Source organism: Pyrgilauda ruficollis, unplaced genomic scaffold (genome assembly GCF_017590135.1).
Source record: "Pyrgilauda ruficollis isolate IOZ18807 unplaced genomic scaffold, ASM1759013v1 scaffold32, whole genome shotgun sequence".
NCBI classification, from domain to species: domain Eukaryota; kingdom Metazoa; phylum Chordata; class Aves; order Passeriformes; family Passeridae; genus Pyrgilauda; species Pyrgilauda ruficollis.
The window spans coordinates 356,950-375,828 of NW_024524600.1; the positions used below are offsets into that span (position 1 = coordinate 356,950).

Genomic DNA, 18,879 nt, shown 5'->3' on the forward strand with positions numbered 1-18,879 from the left:
GGACTGAACAGTCCCAAAAGCTTCACAGTCTTCTCTAGATAAAATGGCAGGAACAGAGATTCTAGAAGTCTCAAGGTAGTAGGTCAAGAACATGAAATACAGAAAGATCTTTATTTCTTGATCATATTGAATCTATCATAAGTCTTTCAGTAGAAAAATCCTTTCTCTTTGAAGACAGTGGTCATAAAAGAGGACTCTACAGGCTCAGGAAGGCTTTCCTAGCATTTTCTACACAGAAGTTGAACCCATACAAAAATGTATCAAAGCAGACCGCAAAGAAATAAGGTTACAAGCTGCAGGGACTTTAAAAAACAAAATGTGCCTGGTGTTTTATTCAGAAAGTCATTAACACTAAACAGCAATTTCAAAGAGCAATAAATTCCAAACAAGCCGAACACTAAAAGCAGCCATATAATCAATCTATCACACATATCAATTTAGGATTCGTAACTCCTAAACTGAGGCAAATCAGGACCAAGAGGTGCTGTCTGCACCCTTACTTCTTATTCTTCCAGCAACCTAGGCCAAGTACTACAACTACTCAGGACAGATTTGTTCAGTGTCCAGACTGCTGTATAAGACCCCTAAGAACAGAATCCAGAGAGCAGCCAGACAACATTCTTTTTCCTTGCTATGACCACATGTTTGAGATGTGTTGTTATTGACTCTTGTTTGGTTTTCAGAGCTCAGCAATTTCTGACTACTCTTCTGACAATATAATTCTCTTTTCATTAAGACATTCCACTTAGTAAGATTTATGATATTTGAATCTTGAACATAACTACAGCATTACTCACACATAGTCTAAAACCTGATTCTCCAAAAAAGCAACTCACACTCTGAGTTTGGAGGAAAATAATTCGCAAATCTCATTTTGAAAGAGAAAATGGCTAACCTACACAGCTGTTATAAGCAGCCATAAACCCCTGCTAATCAAGGTATTTGAAAAATTGATATGCAAATAAACCTAAATCAGCCCGGCATCTGCATTCTACAAGAAAAATGACCCACTCACTCTGTTTTAATGTTCAGAATTTCTAGGGTCTTGTCATCAGGAGGCCAAGTAATAGTGAACCAGAATGAAATACAAATGTGTGCTTTTTACTTTCATGCTTACTATGGATACTTAGTACAGGACAGACAGCACTGGCTGTATCTAACATGCACTATACATTAGGAAAACAGTCAAGCACAGAGCCTAATTTGATGAGAAAAAGTCTTTCAAAATTAGTCTTAAGGACACAGATACTCCATCTGAAATGTGTGTGCACAAATAAGAAAATAAAACAATGGGTCATATTGCACTGCTACTTTTATGTGGGCTAGTGTGTGTGATTCCAAACTTATAATAGAAACTTTACAGTGTGGTTTAGTCTTCATCTGCAAGGTGCTGAATAGTAATTAAGTGTTATAAAGAGCAGCCTGAAATCCCATATTACTGTTCCTACATCAGAGTGGAGTGGTTGCCACTGTCCCTAATAGCAATGTCCACTTTCAAAATTAAAGCATTAAATTTTCTTAGCATTAGATTTACTCCCCGAGTTATACAAAGATATTTCTCAACGTTTTTTCTGAGGACTTAAGAGAGACAGCAGGGGAATATCATTCAGGGATATGGCACCCAAGGTATCTGCTTCCTGACAAGAAACAGTTTACACATCCCAGGTTCTTTTAATATCCATCTGCATGGTGGGCCAGACCCATACACTAATAAAGAGAGGATAAAGTAATCTGTACAAACTGTGAGACCACATACAGTATCTTTTGCTCCTCTGACTTAATAAAATTACAGATTTTTATCCACTTTTTAAGATGGGACACTTGTCTTTGGAAGAGGTTAGTGTTTTATCCTTACCTACTGTAATAGAAAAGGTTTGTGATCAGTACTGTGTATAGAGATAAGTAAATCAGATGCTGTCAAGAGTTTACATCGATAACATAACGCACATGGAAAAATGCTGGTAACTCAGACTGCCTATAAAGCATTACTGTGGCTGTAGATATTTCAAAATGAATAGTCAGGGTGAATAAAAGCACCTTTGGTTTTGTAGTGCTCTCCAGCCATTTTGTTTCCATTCTGTTTATTAATATCTAGTTATGTATGTAGGTTTCAACTACATCACTGTTCCCAGATTCATACTAGAATGTCAGTCAGATAAATTCCCACCTCTTATACAAACAGCAAACCTTTGGAAAAGAATGAAATATTCTTGCTACTGCTGGAACATGAGCAACTCGATTCCCTGACCTTGTGGAAGGAAACGCTCCTTGGGTGGAGTAGGTAATGCAGAGAAGAAATCCAGTTATCGAGTAATAGAAAAGTAACATCCTCTCCCAGGCAGAGGAAAGCACGCTGACATCAGTCAGCAGCAAGGACATGCTTCCCACTGCCCCATTCCTTAGGCTAACAGATTACAACAGCTGCCAGGTTAGCTACTTTCTATGTAAGGCAAGAGCTCCAAACCAACCACACACAGAATTTACATTATTTCTCCTCCACAAGGAATCTCAAGGTAAAGAACTATGTTCCCAGTAACTATCTTTCAATGAAAACACCACAGTTTAGATTTTCAACTTTCATATGAAAATAATTTCTATGAAAGACTAAAAATTTTTCTGAACACTTTTAAAAGGGCATTAACAGTCACACAGCTTTTTTTAAGTCCTTGAAAAACACAGCTATGCACAAGACTAAGAATGTTAGAGCACACAGAACAGTCCCTCTAGATTAAATGCACAGACAGCATATAAAATAGCACATCACTATGCAGAATTAAGGTTTTCAACAGGAAGTCACAAGTCACTTTACTACATACACCCTGAACACAGAGGTACCAAAGGCAAAGCATGTGCCCACAGCAGTGTTCCTTCAGCAGGACAGAGATCAAGGACAGTCACAAGAGAAGATGAGCATGAACATGAAGAAAACTTGTCTCCTCCTAGCACTGCACACTTCTGCAGCGTCCTGAAACTGCCTAAGATGAAGAAGCCACACCCTTGTGCCTTGCATACACTCCTACATTCATCCTACTCTAAAAAAAGCCATAGAGTTTGTAGGTAGAGATTACATCTTTTATTAAACCAACACATATAATGAATTAGTTTACTGGTCTAACACAAGGTACTATCTCTGCATCCAACAAGAAGCTACTTCTGCAGCCCTCATTTTGGACAGGGGTACAGGATGACAAAGTATGACACTTGAAAAAATCAGTAACTGACTGATATATTAAAGGTCCTATTTATACTTCACTTGATACAAAGCTACTTCCCAAATTTTTATCACCATTAAAGATAAGTTTACCTTAGGGTGTGCATAAGAATTAAAATTAATTTACCTTGTTCTTCTCAGTAAACAACAAAAGGAAAAACATTGTTATTTGGAAAGTAAATAGACCAAAATCAACTACATCATGGCAGAGAAAATCAACAGCTACACTTAGGGGATGGGAAGGGTAAAAGAGCTCTTTAGGCTGTTCTTGGAACATACACATTGTAAGTCATCCACTATAGCAAAGTCTTTTCAGACAAGACAAAAGGAAAAAAACCAGAGCCCTCAGCATATACCTGAGCAGTAAAATAAGCATCTTGCATCAGTTAAAAGGGATCAAAAAATCCCTGAAGTATCTAGTAAACAGTCATTCCACAGTGTCTGTAATAGGCAGCTTTACCATTGCTGAACACCTCAACTGCATCTGCTTCCTATTCACATGTGTTGACAAATCTTGCATTTGCTCTTTTCTCCCAGATCAACACAAATTCGGGGTATAGGTGGCAAAATTCATTACCTACAGGTATGTAAATAATGCCAAGTATTTTAGGCAGAACTGCAGTGGTATACTGTTAGAATTCCTTATCACTATGCACTTTGCACAGAAAAAAAATTAACTTAGAACAGCTTAAACTGAAAAGTTTACTGCTATCTACAAAACATACAGGATCTGCTTCTCAACTTTCATCAACTTTTAAAAGCCATTTTGTCTTTCAGAATTGTTTTCTTATACTAATTATCTATAAAAGGACTATGATGTAGAATTGAACATATATAAGTGGCCTTCCCACACCTTTCAAAAAAGCTTACACTTGTTACAACTGTTACACTTGCATTTTTAGACAAAGACAATATTATATAAATTTTATTTTCAATATATCTAGCAGCATTTAAAACATAGATGTAGTTCACTGAAATTATACAGGAGGGAAACAAACAATCCACAACAGAAAACACCTTTTTATGTTGAACAGTTCAAAGAAAAAAAAAAAGGATAAAAAAATCATATACTTAGAGGAAGAGCTTATCCTTCATCACCTCTGCTCTTAGAATAGAGCACCAAAATTTTGTTTGTAGATCACTACTTCTCCAGTAGCCACTGGATGTTCTAGAATTCTGACCTTCCAGCTGGCATCTAGATCCAGCTCAAAGTTGGTCCCAGTCAGGACAGGGTTAATTTTTACAGTAGTCAGGAAGGGGGCACTGCTATGACACAGAGGTCATTCCAGGCCATTTTCCAGGGATGGGAGGGTCCATCCCTTCTGGGTCAGACAGTATGGTGGAGGCAAGTCAAGTACTATCAGCGGTTTCCTGGGATAAGCAATCACTTGTGCATCTTTCTTGTGCCCTCTGTCATTTGTATTGCTGCCGTTACTGTTCCATGCCTTATCTCATTGCAGTTTCCAGTAAATTCTTATCTCAACACGGAGTCTTTACCTTTCGTGCCTCCATTTCTCCTCCCCCAGCCTGCTGTAGGGGGAGGGAGGAGTGAACAAGCTGTTCATGGTTTGGAGTGTTTCAGTGGAACACTAAGTTGCAGAACACCATTTCTACAGCACAGCGCACATGTAAACTACTCAGTACACCTGTCAGCCCAGGTATCCAGCACTCACAGTAACCCACAGATTGCCCTTAACCAACTAAGTTACCACCCATGGAGAGAAATCAAGAAAAGGCCCGCATAAAGAATGAAGTACCTTTGCATTCCTCCAGGCCAGAATCAGTGCATGATTATCTGCATTACATCTGCTAAACTTCTCTGACTGACAAAGAAACGAAGAGTAGTACTAGACACACAAAAAGCTCACTCAAAGACTCCCTTTACAGCATTCTATAAAAGTTTACAAACAGATGTATTCGTTTATCAATCCCTAATTAGCTGTACTTTGCAAGTGCCATTACACCCTTACAAGTCTTAAGAGTCAAGAGTGATAATTACTGTCCAGTGCTTTGCTTTTAAATGAAATACAAGTCCTAATGCGCTGAAAAATTACATGTCCTTCAGATTTCATCTAAGAGCAATACTAAGATAATAATGAGTTAGTTTAAAAACACATTTCTAATTACTCAAACAAAATTCCCAAGCCTGAGAAAGAATACCTGCAAAATCTAGAATAACTAGTATCAAGGACATTACCTATTGGTACCATGTAAAGATGAAGCTAATTGCTAGGACCAGATTTTCCTTCATTCTCCCAAGAGACTCTACAGAAGATAGGAAACACCATTACAATGTTCAACACCTCATTTTACCTTTCATTAGGGGCTTTACTCATAGTCCTGATCATAATACTGAAGCTGCCTAAAGATCTTAGACTAAATTCTGCTGGAAGATAAATCATAGCACATTTCCAGTTACAAATTGGAAAAATTACTCTGGATTATCAAAATTGTGCCTTTTAGCCAACAGAAGTAAAGCATGTTTCTCCTGGTTTCTACACAGACACAACTACAGAAACAAACATTTAACCAAATACAGTCTTGTTGCTGTTCCTGGGGCTTTGGACAGAAGCGCCTAACCCGAAGGGAGAACAACAAAAATCTCACAAGGGAGCCTGGAATAAAAACACCCACAACCACCCCACACACATACAATCCAGCCCAACTTCAATACTAAATCACTTTTATTCCAACACACTCTCAGCCTGACTACAGCTGTGGAAGGGAAATGTCTGCAACTGCAGTACCATGGACAGTGTATGGAAGAGTTGATAGAATCATGGAATACGCTGAGTTGGAAGGGACCCATGAGGATCATTGAGTCCAACTCCTGGCCCAGCGTTAGAGTCACACTATGTGCCTGAGAACATTGTACAAATGCTTCTTGAATGCGCCACTGACAACTGTGCACTCCACAGATTCTATCCCTGACATTAAAAAAAGTATCACACTCATCCCCACAACCCCATTCATCCTCCCCACATCTCTTCTGCCCTGCCTATCCCTCCCAAAGGGCCTGCAGCCAGCTGACAGGGCACACTAATCACAAGACTCATCCCACCAGGTTTCACTTATGCCAGTATCAAATTTCTAGGACTGGGCCAAAGCTTGGAGCTAGTCTTGCTTGTTCCTCATGCTGCCTGTACTGGTGGAAAAACATTTCAGGTGTGGTACTTTGTAGCACTGAGGGATCCCATCAGCGTTCATTTCCTCTAGTTTTGGCACACCATCCCATTGCTCATCACTGACAAGCCTGGTATTTTCCCACTCCCTTTTGAGCATTTCATCACTGAGTTTTTAAGCAACCACCTTGAACTTTAGGAAGATGAACATCCTCTGTCAGTGCAAGAGATTCAGAGATTCTGTATTGCATCCATAAGCTTCAATATTTACATCAAGGAGTATCTTTAAGTTTAAATAAACCTTCCTGCACTTCTACTGAATCCACATCTGCTTTAAGCCTATTAACATAGAATCACAGAATGGCCTGGATTGGAAGGGACCTTAAAAATCATCTAGTTCCAACACCCCTGCCATGAGCAGCAACACTTTTCGCAACAGACCAGGTTACTCAGGGCTCTATCCCTCCTGTCCTTGAGTACCTCTAGGCATGGGGCATCCACAGCTTCCCTGAGCAACCTGTGCCAATGTCTCACAGTAATGATTTTTTTCTAATATCTAAGCTAAACCTACTCTCAGATTGATTGTCACTACTGATGCTTTCTGGGCTGTGAGTGCCATTGCTGGGTCATGTCCCAGCATGAGGGTCAGCCCCTCATCCACCAGTACCCTCAAGTCCTTCTCAGCAGGGCTGCCCTCCATTTGTTCATCCCCCAGCCAGTGTTGATACCCAGGATTGCCCCAACCCAGGCACAGGCACCTTGCACTTGGTCTTGTTAAGCCTCATGTGAGTTTAGAGGCTTATCATTGATTTTTAGTTTCAAGCTCTAATATGAACAATTCTATACTCATGAAGTTGAGGATGGTTACAGTTTTTGCTACAGATTCACAGAATAATTCCAGCTGGAAAGGATCTCTAGGGTTCTCCATTCAACCTCCTTCTCAAATCAAAATCAGCAAAACAAGCCTATATTACACTGTGCTTTATCAAGCTGGGCATCAAAACATTCAAAGCTGAACACTGCAGAACCTCTTTCACCTGTCACAATAATTGTCCCACTCCACAGAGAAACATGTTCATCTTAAATGAAGTTATTTTAATGCATGCCTGCTGTCTCTTGCCTGCCTTCCACACAGCGCTCTAGCAACTTGACTCCGTATTCTCAATAGCATGCCCATAGGTACTCCCACCATTAGTTCCGCCTGCTTCCCAAAGTCTTTTCTGCAGCCTGAGGATGCATTTCCTAACAGCAGACAGAATTTTAGTAGATTGTTACTTCTTATACACATCTGCTAGATTTAAAGCCTTCCAACACAAAGTTTTGATTCAAAGCAGCTGCTATCTTTATCCCTGCACTTCCCCAGATACAACTGCAGTAACAAAGACCTCATACTAAAATCTGCCCTAGTACAAGCTAAAATGAGTTATACATACTGTCTTTCTGGGCTTACTATAGCCCCTCTACAATATACAACAACTCTAAAGAGAACATCTCCTGTTCAGCCTGCAGCTCTGTTTCTAAATTAGAATTAAAAGTTATGGATAAACTTCTAGAAAAACATCATACAGCTAAATGAAGAGTTGTAGTTTTACAAGCTTCTATTTACACACACAGAGGAAGAAAAAAAGATGCCCTAAACTGAAGGGAAAAGAAAAGACCAAGCCAACAACCACGTCTCAAAGATCAGAAATATATCAGGGAGGAGAATAAGAGTACATTATTAGGGCTGCAGTCTAAACCATTGTTGGTTTAGACAAACACATGCACCAAAAAAAGTAAAAACATTACCAAGGACACCAGCATTTGCAGCAAATTCCTGGTAAGGTAGAGTACCCTACCAACAATTACACACAGAAGTACCCTGTATCAGTCTTCCCAATCCTCCAAAGTTACTCATCAGACTAACAATAAGCTATTTCAGGACAGTAACAGCTCTTCAGAAAAAGTCCCACACTCTTTGACAAAGCAAATAACATCAGGAATTATTAACCACTGGAAAATTCACATAATGACTAGTCAGTCAAGAAATCCCAGAGACAGGGAAGGAGTGAAGAAGAAATGTATACAAAGCTTTATTTCATACCTCCTATCAGTACGTGAGATGCGTTCCAGCACTTCTCAAAAGAAAAGGCTGTGGGAGCTACAGATACTGGAAGAAGCAGTGATGTTTCCTTAACAGAAAAAAAGGAATCTTCTCCATATCTCTCTAGAAAACCCACATTCTGTATTTCATTCATAGCTGAAGGGGAAGCAAACATTTCAGAAAAAGGTCTGCACTCCTCATCCAGCCTATTAAAAAAAAAAATCCATACAAATAAAATAAACCCTTGCACAGGCTTAAAACCATTCTTCAGAATCCTTGAGAAACTACTAAGAAATATCAGGGAACAAGGAGGATTTGGTCAGCCTCTTCAACCACATCCTAAAACTTGTGAGACAGCAGCCACCGTCCCCAGATTCACTCTCAGCCATTCACACTCAGTATCTTTAGTCACAAGTGGAAAAAAGCAAACCTGACTTTTCAAAATGTAGCAGTGTACTTCCCTCACTACAGTCAGGAGAGACAAATCAGTTTAAGCCCCAGGAGAACGAACACTGGACAACTGGAAGACAGAACACTATTAGTTAAATAACTACCTGGGGCCCCCAGCATAAAAAAAGAGAGGAAACTGTTTCAGCGGGTGCAGAGAAGGGCCACAGATGAGCAGAGGGCTGCAGTATCTTTCCTATCAGGTTGAGGTTGTTCAGCCTGCAGAAGAGAAGTCCCCAGGGAGATCTGGACAGCAGCCTTCCAGTATTGCATGAGGGGCCTACCAGAAGTATGCAGAGGGACTCTATCAGGAAGTGAAGTGATATGACTAGGGGTAAAAGTTTTAAACTGAAAGAGGGTAGATTTAAATTAGATGTTAGGAAGAAATTCTTCACTATGAGGGTGGTGAGGCACTGGAAGAGGCTGTCGAGAGATGCTGTGGATGTCCCATCCCTGGAAGTGCTCAAGGCCAGGCTGGATAAAGCTTTAAGCAACCTGGGCAAGTGCAAGATGTCCATGCCCATAGCAGGGGTGTTGGAGTCAGATGATCTTTAAGGTCCTTTCCAAACCAAACCATTCTGTGATTCTATGAACTTGTCTATACTTTCCACTTCAAACCTAAGTCAACACAGAAAAGCATTAAAACTTAACTGCATTTAGGCGGTGCTCAAGGCAGAAAACCAAAATGCCACAAATTAAGGCTGTGATCCTACAAATATTTAAGTAGTAAACTTTACCCAATGGAATAAATCTATTGATGATAATGAGGTTAGATAACATGTTTGAAAGAGAAACATTGCCTACATTTGCAAAATTAGCTTCAAAAATATAAGTTTTATAACAATTCCCTACCCTGAGCACTGCTGTTACACAATATAACAATCTTAATACGTAAATACACAAGGCACAGTGGAACTGTAAAGATACGACAGACGTTTAATACATACAAACCCACTTACACTTTAAAGAGACTACAGTTACAACAAGGTACCTACACTTAGAATTTTTCAAGAGTGAAAAAGTAAATAAAGCATTAGCCCCTGTAGTTAGTAATTGCAAAGCCCAATGGAAAAAACAAATGAGTGAACCATTTCAGCTTTTTCTTGATGTTTATCTGGGAGGTAAAGTCAATGCAAAATATAGCACATGTCCTGTGGTCAAATTTGTGGCACTATCTGAAAGTAGGTGGAAATGAGGCCTGTGGCTTATTTCTTGTTTCATGCTGAAAATGACAAAGGATGAAGCTTCTCTAAAATCTGAAATTCTCTAGCACATAATTCAAGGCAATAAAGTTTCTCTTTTAGTAATTTATAAAACAGTTGCATAACCTAAATGTACATCTAATTAAAAGGCAAGAGCAAATAAATCCAATGAGCTATCAGTTCTATTAGCTGAAGAAAGAGATCACCTTGGAGTTCAGTATGGAAAATAAGAATACTATGCTTAAGACATCTTCTTCAGACAAGAGTAGGATGCAGTTTCATTAACATGTACTGACATCAGAGTCAACAGAAAATGCTAAAAACATCTACTATGTTACAGTCACACTCAATTCCACTTTGGAGCTGGTCTGGCTTCCACAGAGAATACTTAGAATTTTACTTTCCATTCTGTAATTTAAAGAATTAGATTAACTTCAAAAAGCAAACAATTAATTTAACGAGAAGCACAGAAAAACTTCGCAGTCGAAGACTCCTCTTATCACACACGCTCTACGTACCTGCTAGAAAAATCCAGAAAGGTAGTTGCTCTGTACATCAACATCATAAATACCCATCCCCACATACCTGCTACTCAAGCTACAATTGCCTACTTCTGCTTTTCAGGGAAATACATATTTGTTACTAAAAGACAAAGCTGAAAAAGATCAAGACATGCATTGAGAGATACACCTTTATCCCAGTGAGGAACAGAACATAGAGAACTGCTTGAACATAATCTATATGCTCTGGTAAACAAATTTTAGACACAGACACATATAAAGCAATTTCTCAGGGAAAAAAAAAAAGGGAGAACAATGAGAAATAACAGCATCAGCCTTCACAAGTTTAAGCAGGATGTGTAGTATTGGATTTATATAAATTCCTTCTACTGCTACCTCCACTACCTGGAGCTGCATTAACTCAGGCAGGTGAACTTAAGGAGTCATTTGGTACATATGAAGTGCTGAACGAAATCCCAAACAATATGCCAGTCTGTGACAAATATACGTTATAAAAAGCACAGAAGTTCAAGTTGACTGCAAATTCACTTGCCCAACACAGCCTTTAAATGCTGTGATTTTTTAATAATAAGAGACAGGTCTGAGGTTTTACCAACCAAGAGCAGCTGAATGCAATTCCTTTGGAGAAGCCTAAGCCTATATGAGACACAAACTAACCAAAACCCATAAGAAAATCAAATAACTGCCTTAGGAGAACAAAGAACTGGTTGACAGATTAAAGTTCCTTTAAAACCAGAGGAAACAAAATACAAAATGAAGACATTAAGGATGCCTCAAAAACATTTATGTTGATGTCAGCTTTGGTAAGATGCTCTTTGATATCTATTTATGATTTTCTATTTAGTAAAAAAGTAAAACAAAAACCCAAATAAAACAGAGCGGCACTGAGTCCATCTCTTCCTTATACTTTCATATGCTATGGTATTTTCTAAGTCCATCACAAGTCTCAGGAAAAAATGGTACAATCAAAAGATGCTGCACTGCACCTCTGCAGAAGTTACTGCACCAGGCTTTCAGAGGTGGCACACACTGAATACAGCAGAAACAGCAGTTGGTACTAAGTAGCTCATTTATTAAGAGCAGAGGACTACACCGCTGCAAATGCCAAAAGGAACCTGACCCTTCCTCTCGCCTCATTACATCAAATTACATAAGTTTGAAAACAAACTTTGCTGCACCTCTGGTCAATAGTTTAATGCATATGTGCAAAGAATTAAAAAAAAAACACCCTCATGGTAACTGGCATTAATTACAAGTAGAGACAGAATAACCATTACTCCAAAACTGCCTGTTTTCTGACTCTTCACTTTACTTATACTCTATACAACAACACTCAAAGAATAAAAGCCATGTGCCACTGTAGGCTTCCTTATAAAGATGGCTGTATAGTGTTCTCTTTCTGGACACAAGTCAAAAGCAAAGAGCTGGTTTCCCAGGAAAAGATACTACAGAACCAATTCTAAGCAGTTTCTGCCCAAGGTATGGTGTTTTCTTCTGACCGTCAGACTCACATGGTCACACAACACAGCTGGCTCTCACCAAGTTTCACTGTGCTATGTATGTATACCATAGTAACCAGAGGAATAGTTCTCAGGCAAGGTATGCCCCTGCCCCACCCCCAGAGAATCACAAGCCTCGAGTTAAATCAGAATGAGATCATGAGCAGAAAAATTTAAGAAATTAATGAGCCCTCTAAAAGGGCTCAGTGAAAGGAGGAAGCCATTATACTGGTGAAAACATGAGAATGGACATACCTTGAAGCATGCTTACAATTATAACTACGATTCAAGACTCAAATCAAACTGTAATCCAGTCAGATAACACTACCCATGTGCAGAAGACAACCTGATATAAAAGCTGCTATTTCCTTAAACTTCCCAGCTGTTATTCCATATTGTCAACATACACTAACAGTTATGTAAAGGAAAACCAGCGATCATCTTCTGGTTTCAGACTAACCACCTATGTTCTAGAACCAGTTTGCCACTAACTGTGAAACCACATTAATATGTTAAATATATGCTTTACTAAATGAAAAGGATTAGCAAAAGAGCTTTCAAAGATAGGAGAAAGCTCCTACTTCTCTAACGTGGTTTCTCAGTCATAAATTACTCGACCCTTAACCTAGGATGAAGTTTCATAAAAGAAAAGATTACCTTCTTAGGAAAAGGGATTCAGCATGCTAAATGATCAACAGAAACACATGCAAGAAGGCTCGTTCAGAGGAGCAGCAGTTACATGATAAATGGCAGTAAGATTAAGTCACTAGACAAATTGGATTAATGCTACTGGGCCTCTCTCAATTCACACCAGTGTGTTTAACATAACTTCAGGAGTTTAGGAGCCCCTACAGTTCACACTGATTGAAGGAAACGCATTCAAATTAACTATTGGGCATGCTGACCTATAAACACTAATTTTGACCTAGCAAGTTTTGGCCTTTTATTTTATGCTAGTTTAAGAGCTCTCAGGGGACAAACATTTTATGAATGAGATACTGAAGACTAATTCTAAATTTCAGTCAAAAAAAAAAAAAAGTCACATGTCATGAAGCAGAAGCTATTCAAAGACAGGGAATAGTTTCTATTTTTGAATGTCCAACAGCCCAAGGTAATATCTACAGATCACAGAGAAGCTTTAGGTCTTTAACTGACAGGCACAGCTATAGCTACACATACCTATCTTCATTCATTATATCTGGAGAGAAGACAGAGAAAGGCAAAAAAGTGCTGAATAGTTTCACCCCACATCTAGTGATTATTGCTACAGACTTCTTCCCTACCTGTTTTTCTGTAATTCTAGGCTGTAGTAGAAAAACTCTGAACAACAGGCACCACATGCTCACCTACCTGGGACATAACCTTCACCAAAACTTCTAGAAATCATAAACTCCTCAGGTAGGCAGTTCCAAAGCACATACAAATATAATTACTTTCTCCCAGTCCTGCACTCAAATTCTGGGCTTTTTTTTTTTAAGATGGCAACTTACTGTAACATAAGAGACAGGTTTAGAAATAACAAAACTTCTCCACCTGCAAGTACAGTATTTCACACTCGAGGAGTCTTAGCTCATGTATCTTGCAACTTAAACTTAATATACACTATTCAAATGGGATCCACATTAAATCCATACTGGTGAAAGGGACTTTAAACCAAAATATAACATGAAGCCTGCTTTCAAATAAATCTCATCTGTTGAATTCAGTGTTCCTGAAACAAATTAACCCGAAAAAATTGTTAGCAAGTCTACCTATGCGGTGTATTTTATTCCACAAGGAGTAAGTTTGCTACCCTTTTAGTTACTACTTTTGCGCATCGAATCTCATCTGGAAGAAAACATTTAAGAACATCCACACCAAGAAAAAATAAATGCCCCTTCTGTTAAGCAAGGAAAAGATTAGGCCTCAGCAGTCTGTAACATAATCACTCAACCACAAAAAAGGCCAAAAATGGCCCAAAGTAAAACCTGGGGTGAAGCACTACTTGAAAATCACAGTACACATGCCTATCACATTTTTTGGCCATCCCTACAAAGCTCATGTGATTCTGTTTCGAATTTGAAGAACTCATTAGAAGTGAAGACAGAATTGTGCTGCCATTTTTGCAGTTTCTTTCACTTCATTTGTTTTGAAAAAAAGAAAAAAAAAATCAAACCCCAACAACACAAAAACACCACCCCAAATTTCTAGTGCTAATAATTGATACTTGCAATCAAATGCAGAATACTGCAATATCACCTTCCAGCAATGAAAGGCTGCTAAGCTGAGAAAAGTAAAATACTCCAAGCCCAGAAGGGGCTCACACAGTACAAGAACCTGCACTACAACAAGGGACCCTCCATCTCTCAATCAAGATATGCAGAAGCACAATTACTTTACATCTGATTTTGTAGTCAGTTGAAACCCACTTCATATTAGGCATCCGTGCTCTCAAGACAACAGTGAAATAGAAGAAACAGATGCTGGGATCACAGTATGTTAGAAAGCTACTCACAGACAGATGAAGTTTTCCATTCTTCCTTTGCAAGAGAACAGAACTGGATCAAAATCAGCACTGATCAGAGAACAAGCCTCAGCAAAGATCCAAGCTCCCTTTCCACCAAGTTCAGTAGCATGTTTGCTTGATCTCTACATCCACCTTTATTTTTAACTCAGTGACTAAAGCATTAAAAAATCCCCCTTATGCTGATCCCAACCTCTTTTTCCCCAGTTTGAAAGCCAGCAACAGATGAAATACCTTAATAAAAATACACTAACAACTGATTAACCATTATGAAATCAACACTATCATATTCTGCTCCAGAATAAAAACACAGCTTTCAGGATACACAGAAAAGGATGAGAAGTGTCATTTCCTTAGCCTGTATTTGTCTTCATAGTCCTGGATGCAGGCTTCCTCAAGTTGTTAAAGCACATGCATGAGATTTATGAATACCTTATTTTGCACACCTGTGGTTAGAAAACACTTGCAAGCTCCATTTAAATGATTAGAGACTCCTACTAGAAATACCTTGAAGTTGTCAAGTTCCCAGAACAGCCATGTGGAGGGAAAGAAAATAAAACATATCACCACAAAACTTGATTTTACTACTATGTGGAAATCACTAGTTTAAACACTAATTCTTCCCTTTGAGCTGATGCAGCCAGTCTAATAACAGCTAACCAGAAGCCAAGACCATGTGTCCTGAATACTCACTAAATCTGTACAATCTTGAAAACAATTCTGAAATAAGGAGACGATGAAGATTCCTTTTTCCAATTCATACAAGAAAAATGCCATTTGACAAAACCAAGCACATCAAAGTTTCTGGTGTGACAGAAAAAACCCAATCTGGTAAAAACATGCACCTAACTGATCCAAACAGTCTAATGCAAAAACACATACATGCTTTTACTTATATTCATATTTCCTGCTAGACACTTGCACTGCCCTCCCAATTTACTTACAGGAAGAACCAGAAGGTCTGAGCAGCAGCTCAAGCCATGCCAAACCATTTGCTGCTATACTTAATTTTCCAAGTCTGGAAAGTATTTACAGTTGTTAAAACGTTAACAAACCTTCTGAAAGGAATAAATTCATAGACTATTCTTCAAGAAACAGAAGAGGGCAGCCCAGAGGGATGGGGACTCTATTTATTCATAAAGTTCTATCTCCTCACACTATTACCATCCAATAAAAAGGGGACTAAGCAGGTAGAAAGATACACACTGAAAAAAAAAAAAAAAAGGCATTAACATCTTTAAAGAGAGAAAGCATTCAGGACATTGAAGTAAGCTAAGTTATGCAGTCTTTCACATATGCACTTACTCAAGTTATCTCAGCAATACAGAATAACTGCAAGTGGAACAAGAGGTGGTTTGTACAACCTAAGGCACTATTCACCGTGTGAAAGTTTAAGAACCCTTGACCCTAGCAGTCTTGCTGAGCAAGTAATTTCCTTTCAGCATGCATTAAGGCCTATAGATCAGCCTCATCTTACCAGAGCAACCAAGGCCCAAGATGCAATCTGTGATCAGCCACTTAACAGTTACCTGTGCTTACAGAGTAGTCTATTTGAAATAATCTCATTTATTTCAAAGAGGCAGGTGAGATTTTGAGCAATACTTGACAGAGCTAAGCCTTCAGGGCCCACACTTATGATCTTGGTCAGAGCTATTTCAAAAACATTTAACTCACAAAGAATATCCTAACTTCTATGAACAATAGCCATGAAAGAAAACATAATGAATGTTTTTTATTAAATGAAAAAGCCACATACTTGTGTATACTCTCTCACCAGCCTTTTTAACCCAAGTTTTTTATTTAGCTGGCACCCTAAGGATGTTCTTAAACTTTCTGAGGTACCAAGAAACTAGTAGAGCACTATTCCTGACAGATGCTCATCACCTTTTCTCTGTAAAGAGAAAAACTGTTAGGATCCTCCAACACTTATAATTTTAAAAGCTAACAAAGAGGCACCTGAAGAAACATGAAAGTTAAAAGAATACATAATTTTATTGCTGTATTCCCCCTTTCCAAAACAGTCTTTTCCCCTAAAATGAACTTAGTTTGCAATTCAGCCAAGTTCAACTGCCAAGCATTTCTAAGCATGTGTTCATCTTGTTTATGAAATGGAAACTCTATCACAGAATTCCAAAAGCCTAAGGTGCAGCACAGCTGAATCCTAGACCACAAGTTAGATCACTACAATACTACAGAGGTGCTAAGAAACTAGCAGTACATTTGGCTATTTGTAGGCCATCTGAAACTAATTCACCCTCTTGAGTCAAACAGCTGTTTTACTCCCTGCTCTTCATAAGCCTGGATTTTATTTTTTCCCTTTCCTTTTTAAGCAGTGAAAGGGGCTAGAAAAAGTTGCACTCTTCTACATATTCATCTTTCAGTATATGTACTCTTCTGCTAGTGCCAGACACCATGTTTACATGAATATGAAGTCAAAGTACAGGGATGTTCAAGTCAAGACATTTCAAAACTAAAACAAAACACAGGCAGTTAAAACACAGCAAGTTAGAAACCTGTACAGGCTCAGTAAACATGTGACTGGCCAACATTAACTCCTAAAAGTTTTGGACAGGAGTAAGCCAACATCTGCAGGTCTAGAATTTCCACAGCTTTAACCAGCTGATATATTTTGCTCACATTAACATATGCTCTGGAGAGAATTGCTTCTCCTATGAACAGCATACTTAGTATTACCACACTGACAGAAGCATACAAGCCATGGACAATTAAATCCTTTCTGGTATAGTAACAAAGCATTTTAAGATAATTATCTAGTGTATTTTCCCTCCCCTTTACTGCACATACAAAGGCACCGGCTGCTCACTTTTAAGCTGGCAGGTAGAGCTGTAGGACCGTCGCTAGAAGCAGGATGAGCACCCATACACAGCCTTATCATTTGCTTCTGCTAATACACAAAATGGAAAGAGCTTCTAGGATTTTGCAAGCAGGAGATAGAAAGTTACATACCGGTTATCTTACAGACAGACAAATCTCAGGAGGTTGTACGGACTGTCCAAAATAACACCAAAATTAAGAGGCTGCCATTCACCATCTGTTTGTCTCTCCCTCAGGAAAAAAGTGCATATCACAAGAAGAAATGGAGCCTGGCTCCAGGGAAGAGGAAGAAGGAGAGAGAGGAAATTTCCACGCAAATTCTAAGTGAATCACGCTGCGATGCCCGCGCCTGGCCGCACCGGCCTGCCCCAGCAAATGCGAGCGGTTCCGGGGCCACCGTCCCTCCGCCACCCCGGCCGGTGGCCCGGCCCGGCCCAAGGGCTTCCCCGCGCCGGAGGGGGGGCGAGGAGGAAATAAATACAGCCTCCTCCGGGCAGCGACACGGAGGGAGCCCCTTCCCCGGTGCCCCCGGGGAGGAGAAGCCGCCCGCTCGCCCCCGCGCCCTCCTCTCACGGCCCGGTGCCCTCGGCGCCCGGCAGCGGCCCGGCGCGTCCTCCCGTCGCCGGGGCTGCACCGGCGGGTGGGCTGCGGCCTGCGCCGTCCCAGCGAAGCCTCGGCGCTCTCGTAGTCAGAGCGGCCCGGCTCCCCCCCGCCTCCTCCTCGTCTCTCCTTCCCTCCTCCTTCCCTCCCCGGCCCGGCCTTCAGCTCGCACTCACCCGCCTTCCTCCTGCCTGCCCGGCCCGCGGTGCGTGTGCGCGGCTCTCCCTCTCAGGCTGCCCAGCGCGGCGGGGGCGGCCGGGCGGGTGGGTGAGTGAGCGTGCGGGAAAGGAGGCGAGGGGAAAAGGAGGAGAAGGGTGGGGAGGGAAGGAGAGAGGCGGCGAGGAAGGAGAGAAACGGAGAGGAGAAACCCGCAGCGGCGCTTCTGGAGCGGGACGTGCGGCGGCAGCCGGTCGGGCGCTCGGGCGGCTGCTCCGACGACCTTTACGCGAGGGACGGGCGATCTCCGAGCTCGGGGCGCTCCGCTGCCAGCCCGGCCACCATCTTACATTGGGGAGACTTGCCCCGGACGCCGCCCCCGCTGCGCGTGCGCTGCCGACAGTGGGCGGGGAGCGGCGCGGGAGGGGGGACGGGGCGCGACGGCAGCGGCCGCGACGGCGCGGGGCATGACGGGACTTGTAGGCGGCGGCGATGGCCGTGGCCTGGGCGGGGCGGGAGGAGGCGGTGGCGGCTGTAGCCGGAGCCCGGTCCCGGTCCCGGTCCTGGTCCTCTTCCGCCAGGCCGGGGATGCGGAGCTCTCCGCCGGGCAGGGCCGTCCCACCGCTCCGCTGCGGGAAGTCCCCGTCCGTAAACTCCCTGCAACTTCATCCACCTGTTGTTGGGCATTGAACCGCGCGGT

At 41.0% G+C, this 18,879-nt stretch overlaps 1 protein-coding gene across 7 annotated transcripts in view; it reads right to left on the reverse strand.

Moving 5' to 3' along the window:
* The window catches only part of CNOT4 (CCR4-NOT transcription complex subunit 4), a 76,053-nt gene extending 57,491 nt beyond the window's left edge, over positions 1-18,562 (reverse strand). For all 7 annotated transcript variants that reach the window (XM_041474342.1, XM_041474339.1, XM_041474337.1 and 4 more), the window contains exon 1: positions 18,200-18,562. The gene's annotated coding sequence lies outside the window, so the exon portion shown is untranslated. The remainder of the gene's footprint in view (positions 1-18,199) is intronic.
* Positions 18,563-18,879: the final 317 nt, after the last annotated feature.